Source organism: Ipomoea triloba, chromosome 1 (genome assembly GCF_003576645.1).
Source record: "Ipomoea triloba cultivar NCNSP0323 chromosome 1, ASM357664v1".
NCBI lineage: Eukaryota > Viridiplantae > Streptophyta > Magnoliopsida > Solanales > Convolvulaceae > Ipomoea > Ipomoea triloba.
The window spans coordinates 21,033,460-21,043,513 of NC_044916.1; positions in this window are offsets into that span (position 1 = coordinate 21,033,460).

The window sequence follows — 10,054 nt, forward strand, 5'->3', positions numbered from 1 at the left end:
TTTTTTTTTTTTTTTTTTTTTTTTTTTTTTTTTTTTTTTTTTGGGTGGTGGGTTGGGGTACGTGTTTTGGGTGGGGAAAGGGGAGGGGGGGGGGGGACCATTCTTGGATTCATTAAAAAACATTAAATTATAACGGGTTGGGAGCCTGGTTTCATGCAAAGTCTGGCTGTTAACGTGAACCACAGCTTTTTTTAAATAGCCTTCATTATGATCTCAATAGCTGTTAATTGGTCTCTGTGTTTTGACCTCAGTATTTCCCTTTTTATAAAAAATAATATAATTCCCTTTTTCTTTTTTTTAGTTAAATTCACGAGGTGATCCAGCTCTTTCTCTGTCCGTTTAACGGTTTGGGTCCACCCGATTAATTCCCACTGTTTCACGAGGCTTAGGAGTTGGTCGGGGTATTTCCTCGCAAAGAAGCTCACATGCCACTTGAACTATTCCTTTAGATTATTCCCAATGTTTATATATAATCCAACAGAAAACAGGAATCAATGTGTAGCTTAGGTTGAGGTTATTATAGTAACTCTGTGGTTGGGGTTATTTTTAAGAGTTAATTAAATACTGACCATTTCAAAATGTGTATATGCAAATGATCGAATTGAGAACATAGAAAAATAGGTCTAATATTAGTTGTTGAGTATAATTAATATATAAATATAAATGTGCATCCCAATTATAAGCTTATACTTTTAGTTGAAATAAAACATATCTTTCAATTTGATATTAGAGTCAATCTCCCGTTACCATACAATCCACAGGTAGTGTGCGTGGCATGTCAAAAAAGTATCCAACCCACACATGTACATGCAATGCGTGTTGATTATATAATATATAAACATAAATGTGCAGCCTGATATAATTACCATCTTAGACATTTAGTTGAGACGTAACACATATGTAAATTTTAGTAAGTAGGTCAAGATCAAGACCAAAGTCTGGGATGTGTTAATTTTATCACTATATATAAGAACAAATCAACGTTTTAGTATACAAGTTGAGGATAATAATAGATCTGATTTGAATATATATTTATTCTGTAAAAGATTTAGTGTAGTGTACAACTAGACTACACTATGCATGTATTCCAAAAGGGAAAATGCTACTTATACTTTCTAATATATTCTACTCTCCTACTTAAATTTGTGATGAAAATATTGTTTTTATTTGAGACTCATAAAATGAAGATAACTTATTAATGACAGTCACGTCAAAAAGTAAAAGTGAGAGAATTGAGATTGCGAGTCCACGTAATAAAACCCTATCCAAAGGAATGAATTGATGATAAGCTAATGGTTTCACATCATATCAAAGAGACAAAAGAGGCAGGTTAGTTAAAACACATGACTTGATGCGAACATTCTTGTCTTGTAGGCTTGTGATTTGTTGAAGCAACAAACAACCAACTTACATTTGTCAATGGTTTATTAGGACACGGATAGACAAGCAAAGGGATAACCTATACATAACCATCACATTTTGGCGACTGTCAATCACATGAAATGACTACTCCCTAATATTGTTTTTGTCGTCTCAGCTCACCACACGTTACCACCCAGCCACAAACCTTAATTCACAACATTGTACATATTTGAACTTCATAATATACGTGCACGTAACATGTTTAAGTCTGAGGTTGAAGCCATCCAGCATAAATGTCTGAAAATTGGAATATGCAGCTAAAACATGCATTGTTCATTTGGTCTCCATCGCCTTATCTTCACGTACATGTTGACGGACCGAACATATTCATAAATAGTCAACACATAATAGCGTATGTCTTTTCAAAAAAAAAAAAAAAAAGAAAGCGTATGTAATACGTATAGCCAACATCTATGTGGTCGATCTATCTATGCAAAGTCATTTATATGATAAGTGTACTTATGAGTTACAACTCTTAATGAATTTATAACTGTATGAGACATGTGGTCCTATTGAGATGGACTTAATGAATTTACCGCGTGCTTAATAATTGAAAGGATATAGCATAAAATGCTCTTAATGATTTCATACTCTAATTTGGATAGTCTATACTGAGATAGACTTAACAAGATCACCTACTTGAGTGAAAAGAGTTAGCCACCTTTTATGAAATATAGTGAGCTATCTTTCTAGAGCACTTATGAGCAACCCGAAGTTCAGTCGAGCTAAATATATATGTAGTGTTTCACAGAACTTACACAAGATCAAAGATGTGATGCGTGTCACTTTGATTCAAACCTCTAGTAGAAGAGTTTAAGATCCGTTCACTCACAAGATCGGAGGATACCATGTGTTGCTACGTGCCAATTCAAGATTCGTCACTAGAACTTAAGTGTCAAACCTTTATACTTCTCAGAGTCCTTTTTTTTTTTCATTCCCTTTCATTGGTCGGGGATTGTTGGGAAAAATAAAAGCCACTAAAAGAATTGTGGTTCTCATTTATTAGTAATTTATTTTTGATTTAATATTCACCACAAGTTGGTGAGTGATCAAGATCTATTTGGTAATAGTATGTGGGTTATATATCTTATTGGCCTATACTATTTAAAGGAGAACTATATTTGTTTAGATGTCGGACAATGATTATCTGATTTCTTTTTTGTGTCCTGTTAGTGTACATTTTAAGTCTAAACCCAACTTGTAATTGACTGAATTATTATAGCAAAGTTAGATAGGTTTTAGTTTTGTGTATGTCAGAGTTTAAAGTGAAGACCTGTTCGAGCAGACACTACACCAGAGCATTTGGAAATTATCTGTTCGACTTCACTGACTTATTCGTGCTTATCTGGCAGAGCAATTACTACACTTGAGGTGACTTTACAATAAAGTCCTTACTCTCTCTTAAACCTCAAAGGGTAAGACAGTAATCATTTACAAGGACAATCAAATAGGATTATTAGTTTACTTATTCAGTTAGAGTAGTATATATAAGGAAGATGATTCAAGATTAACAACAACTGTACTACGAAGAATGGACTTTTGGTTGCACAGATCTCCGACTTCAATTCGACAATCTACTATAGCCTCTGCAGTTGGGTACTGACCGTGTGTGGATCACATTGAGTGAGATTGTTTCATCTCTTACCTTTTGTACGATTGGTGTTGGAGATAGTGGATTGGACGCACTGATGGTCATCCACCAGATGTAGATACATGTTGTATCGAACTAGGTAACCAATATTTGTGTCATTTACTTTCTGTTAGTTATATTTCAACAATATATTGTTTACTGTTGCAATATCGGTTAGATCAATCGGTTAGGGGTTCTTGTGATATTGACAACAAGTTGTTTAAGTCAGAAAGTAAATTAGTCAGTAGAAATCATTAAAATACCAAAATCACATGTCTCAATTGTGATGTGTAAGTTCCAATCCCTACTCCGGCCTCTAGGTACACGGAGATGGGGGTTACTGTGTTAATCTTCGGGGGTGACGCCGTTGTTGTGAGCCTGCACTGGTAGCGGCGAATTCGCTTCTATGGCAGTGGTTATACCACTACACAACATTCCTTATTTCACATTATCAGTCTAATTTTTCCAATAGTGAGCTTGGAGTAGGCGGTGTTCAAAAGATCGTTGTCCAATGCGATTATGAAGATGTAGTTAGATGGGTCAATGGGGATGAGGTGCCAAGAGATTCCCTAGGCAGCATCATTGATAGATGCAAAGAGTGGGTCATGAGAGATTAGGAGGTCACAGTATAACATGTCTATCGCGAGTAGAATAAAGAGGCTAGCACTTAAGTGTCAAACCTTTATACTTCTCAGAGTCCTCCTTTTCATTCCGATCCCTTGCATTGGTCGGGGATTGTTGGGAAAATACAAGCCACTAAAAGAATTGTGGTTCTCATTCATTAGTAATTAATTATTGATTTAATATTCACCACGGTGAGTGGTCAGGATCTATTTGGTGATAGTATGTGGGTTATATGTTATTTAGGGCCGTTAACGAACTAGACATAAACGAACGAAGGTTGTTCGTGTTCTTTTGTTAAGGTTTTTGAAAATGCTGTTTGTGTTCGTTTGTTAAGCGTTCATTAGTGTTTGTTAATCGTTCGTGAACGTGTTCGTTAACGAACACGTTAACAAACATGTTCGTGAAGATGTTTGTTAACAATCATGTTCATGAACAATGAATAACCAAACTCCTGCATATGTTCATGATCACAATTCGTTCGTGAACAAGACATAATCTACGTTCACGAACATTATATATGCATATACATGCATACAGACACACGCACACACACATTATTAAACAAACACTAAACGAGCTTGTTCGTGAACATTATTAAACGAACACAAACGAGCTTGTTCATGATCTCTTAGCAAACGAGCTTACCACTATTCAGACTCTGTTCGTTTATGTACCGAACTCTAATTTGTTTTTGTTAATGTTTGTTTAGCTTAATAAACGAACATAAACGAACGCTTAGCGAACACGAACACGAATAGTTTGCCAAAAGTTCTGTTCGCTAACACCCCTAATCTTATTGACTTATACTATTTAAAGGATAACTATATTTGTTTAGATGTCAGATAGTGATTGTCTGATTTCTTTCTAGTGTCCTGTTAGTGTTTTAAGTCTAAACCCCAACTAGTAATTGGCTGAATTATTATGGCAAAGTTAGATAGGTTTTAGTTTAGTATATGTTAGAGTTTAAAGTGAAGAGCGGCCTATTCGAGCAGACACTACACTAGAGCGTTTGGAAACTATCTGTTGGACGTCATTGACTTATCCGTGCCGATTTGACAGAGCAGTTAATACACTTGAGGTGACTTTACAAGAAAGCCCTTACCCTATGTTATACCTCAAAGGGTAAGATAGTAATCTTTTACAAGGACAATCAAATAGGATTACTAGTCTACCTATTCAGTCAGAGTAGTATATATAAGGGAGATGATTCAGGATTAACAACAACACTACTAAGAAGTATTCTAGGCTTGAATCACGAACATTCTCTCCCATACTTTACAAGATATACTCTGATTCATCATCTTCTTAAGACCTATGTTCTAAAGCCTTACGAAGAAGAACTTGAGAAGAAAACACTAATGCTTAATTTGTGGACACGAAGGACATGTAGTTGTGGTGCAGTGTAGAGTGAGTCAGTGAATCAGACAACAACAGAGTGGCTCTCGGAGAACGGATTTCTTAGACTTCTAATAGGAACCAGCACACATGGAATCCAATAAGGATCCATAGTGTGCTCATCACATGGCACATCACTACATCCTTAAAGCATCATTGGTGGAAGAAACAAGAAAGCCCAAGAAGAATTTCATTTGATAGAGGAAAGTATTATAGTGGCCCATTTCAAGTGATATCTCAGATCGAAGACAATACCTATAAAATTCGAGGTCGAATCATTATCAAGAAGGGGAAGATGATGCGGCCAAACATAATGAAGATCCATTAAGAGTACCAATTGGGCCAATCACAATGCCTAAGTCCAAACAATTAATGCAACTCTTCATTGGTTATGTTCAAAGATGGTGGAAATCCAAGTCAAGCCCAATTACAAAAGATGAAGAAGAACTCAAGGCTTTTTATAATTGTTAAGTGCATATTTTAGGGATTAAATTAGATCCAATTCAGCCCTATTATTTTTTGTCATCATTATTTTAAATTGTTTGGCATGAAAGAGAAAACACTAATTTGTATTTAGAAGGGATTCCTTAAATCCCTTTCTATATAGGACTATATTTACTTGCTTTCTAGATTAGGTTTAAGACTCTTTTTCCCATTGTATTTAGGATTAAAATGCTGCCCCTACGCTTATAAATAGGGCACATCCATAGTAGTTTTAAGGAGGCTTTCATTTAGTAAAATTCTTAAATTTTTCTTTACACTTGTGTAAGAAACCTTATGGCTAATTGCGGACTCAATTAGTGGTTAGTTGTGGACTCGACTAGTAAATTGATTCGTGGACTCGACTAGCAAATTGATTCGTGGACTCGAATTAATCCTCCTTTCTTCAACCTTAGGTTCGTGGACTCGTTCTTGAATCGAAGGAAACTAGATCCGACTCTAGTTGATTGAAGATTGAGGATTTGGGAATAAGGGTTTTTCATGAGCCCTAAAGGATTTGGTACAATACTTCATCTTTATTTGAATCTTAGACTAGGTTCATATCAATTTGGTATTCAGAGCGTAGGCTTATCTCATAACCATTACAAATTTAGTTCCCTAGGTTTTATAAAATAAAATATAAAAAAAAAGCACATCATTTTAATCTTACTTTTCATGTCTTATATACATCAAAAAACCCCAAATTTTTTTCTTGCACTCTTGATTGTGTTCTTGAATTTTGATATTTGATCTTGAGTTTCTTGAAAATCTATCCCAAAATAGTTTTCCAATTTTTTTCCACCCAATATCAACGATACCCCACACCTCCTAACAACCATATTACCTTAAATTTTGTCAAGAAAACAACTCCATATCATCCTTACCTATATCCTAAGCGCATTTACGCGCAATCACATTGCAAACATGCCCTGTCCAGATTTTCCCATTTTGTGAGTAGTTTTAGAAATTGACCTATATATGGATATCTGCTTTTTAGTTTTATATGAAATTTTATTATGTTATAGATCTCATCTTGGGTGTTCTTTTCATATATTATACACTTGCTAATTCATTCTGGTCATTGAGATCTTGACCTTCAAAGTCAAGGTAGCGTTTATGTTTTTCTGGGCGATTCTTGAAATTCTTGATTTCTGTTTTGAAGGGCTTGTGTGGATCCAATTGGTCCGAATTTTTTTTGTGATATTTACAGTACTTATTTAGAGGATAATTATAAAAAAATTAAAAAAAAAAAAACAAAGTTGAAAAGAAAAATATAGAATAAAGTTGGGGAAAGAATTTTGTTGGTAGGAGAATCTTGGAGGGAAAAGGAAAGGAAACATTATAAGGTTGGAAGGAATTCTTGATAGATTCCTATTTAGTTGTGCTACACTTGAACCCCTTTTAAATTCTATTTGTGTCTATCTTCTAATTCTAATATTGGTCTTGCATATCTTTTTGCCATACTTCTTTCTTTTCTTTAATTTCCTTTTTCTTTCAAATCTTGCTTAGTTTATTTGCTCGTGTTGTCCTTTTTCTTTGCTTCTTGCTCTCAATTTTATTACCCACCTCGTGATACACCCTTACTCTCAAAGGCTTGTAAAGCCTTCCAAGGTAAGTTTTCTTGATTTTTGAGGTTGAATCCATATCAACTTGAGTTTCGGACTAGAAATTTTCCTTTTAGGAAAAAGGCTTGTGAGAGTATCTGTCACTCGAGTGATACACGAGTGGAGTGTATATTTAAAAGAGTGTGTACTGTACCCCCAGAGCCATACAATCCACCTCTTACCCATGAGCAGATAATAGTGAGAGAGCGAGCCAACTTTTTGGTTTCACTAACGTGACTACTCACACATCTTGTTTTTAGATTTTGTTTTTCCTCTACTGATGGCTGAATAAATTCCAAACACACCTCAGAGATTAGAGCACAAAATAGATGCTCTAACCTTCGCTAGGGAAGGGTTACTCACACAAATGACTAATCTGGAGCAACACGTACCCTCAGCAAATGCAATCACTGCACAATAATGAGCGACACCTGTCGCTGGCAGGAAGAGTGGATCCTAGATGTCAAAGGATCCATCAGCGTAATGTAGAGTTAAGAAACATTGAACTTGAAATTCCTAACTTCACCGGTAGAAAGGACCTACTGAATACATAGATTGGGAGAATGCTGTTGAAACTCTTTTTCATTTAATGCACTATTCTGATCTTACAAAAATTAGGCTAGTTGCTACATCTTTTAAGGGGTATGCAGTATCTTGGTGGCAAAAAAAGAAATAGAGAGAGAGAGAGAGTTACTAAATTTATTCAGTATGAATCTTGGGTTCAAGTGAGGGAAGATATGCACCTAACCTTTCGTCCTAAATCTTTGTTCTATGATCTTGAAAGAAAATTGCAGGGATCTGTCCAAGGACCAATGTCAGTTGATGAGTACCACAAAACTATAAATATTTTTCTTAAACAGGGAGATGTACACGGCAAAAAGGCAAGAACTGTTACCTGTTTCTTACGTGGATTGAACTTAGAAATTCAATGTGGAATGAATATTCAGAGATATGACACCCTTTATGATGCCTTGTATGCTGCACATGAATCTGAGGCAAAAATCAAAGAGATAAAAATATACAAGTCCAACAATGGTGCATTAAGATGGAACAACACTCGTTCCACCCCTCAAAGGTGTGATGAGCGTCCTCATCCAATAGATGATTCACGAGACAAAGGTAAAGAAAAGGTAAGTGAGGTAGTGAAGCCTCAGCGTGATAGATAATTGATTTGTTATAGATGTAATGAGAGAGGCTACATGGTTCGTGATTGCCATAACAAGAGGGTAGGTAAGATAACAAAACAATCTGAAAGGTTACTCCAATTCTCTAATAGTGTTAGTCAATTTCCCGGTGGTATTGGCCTGCCGTTCGACCATTCCGTGGGAGATAAAACCAACATTGGCGCCGTCCGTGGGGATCGATCAAGAGGTCGTGTAGGTTCTAACTCACTAAGAGAGATATACGAAGCAATGGTAACCACCAGGAGTCGTCAAGGTCAGCGGCAAAGAAGAACGCAAACTCAAGCGCAATCTAACGATACTGCTTGGCAAACCGTTTCTCAGGGTAGAGACCTGCGAGAGCAGTTGTCTCGGCCCCATAATGGAGACTCGCAAGAGCAGCTTAATCAATCCGGAGCCCAGAGTGGGAAATGAGGGTAGAAGACCCCCCTGCTAATGGGATCCGAGTGGAAGTGGCGCCCCTGCCTCCCGCTCCGATTGCGCAGGAACGTCCAGAACAATTAGGGATTCTGGGAATGCTTACCAGGTTGGTGGATGTTCACGAGCGAGAGGTTCGCCTCCGAGAAAGAGAAGGGCACTCGGAGGGTCGACAAGCAAGGTTTGTTCCACCAGTAGAGCAAGAAAGGTCGGTTGCCTCACACTGATCTTCGTCGAGATCACGAGGGTAGCGGCAGTCCGTATTCAATCGACTGTCAAATCAGGAGATACCGGGGAACGAGGATCTGAGGGAGGTCGTCCTTGAGGAACCTAGGAATAGGTGTGAGCGATGTTATGACGAGCTTCAGAGATGTATTGATGGAACGCTCGGTCTAGGAAATTAGCGGCAAGTCACGTTTGGAGCAGGGCCAGAATCCCCAGGGCGTCGCCGCGTTAGCACAACAGGTGTGAGTGCTGCAGAAGCAAGTGAACGGGAACCTGAAAGACGCCCAGTCTTTCTTGCAGGCATGTCCGTTCTCCCGGGAGATCATGTCCTTCCGCACCCCCGCAAAGTTCAAGTTGCTCGAGAATCTGACGTACGATGGGTTCGAGGATCCTCGAGAGCACCTACTTAGTTTTCAAGCCCGAATGCAGATCCATGGAGCCAAGGATCCGCTAATGTGCAAAGCCTTCTTAACCACTCTAACTGGCCCGGCTCAAAGGTGGTGCATGAAATTACCCAAGCACTCCGTTCACAGCTTCACACAACTGGCCCAGCTATTCCTGACCAATTACGCTGTGTATTTGCGCCCAAAGAAGAACTTTATGTATCTATCTAGAGTAAAGCAAAATGTAGGAGAATCACTTAGGTCGTACTTGGCAAGATGGCAGAAGGAGGTCCAGGCAGTAGACGACTTAGACAACAAGACGTTATTAGTCCTGTTCATGGAAAACCTAAGGCTAGGAAAGCTGTACACCAATCTCCATACTGAGTGGCCGAGCTCGTACGCCCAAGCTATTCAAAGAGCCAATCACCATGCCGACGCTGAGGATGCGGTGAAGCAAAAAAGGATTCGAAAGGAGGGATGTTGCGATCTGAGAAGCCTTACGTGGAAGAATCACGTGTTGGTAGATTCGATAAGGGTCGGCTAGGTCAACAAGAGTTCGGTTGGAACTTAGAAAAAATGGGTGTCCCGCCCTTCCAACAACAGCCCGTTGCAGTCCAGGAGGTACAAGCTCCACCTTGCACGGAGGTACCACCGGCTAAGACGCCCCTAACCATTGGATAGACCTCCGGAGTT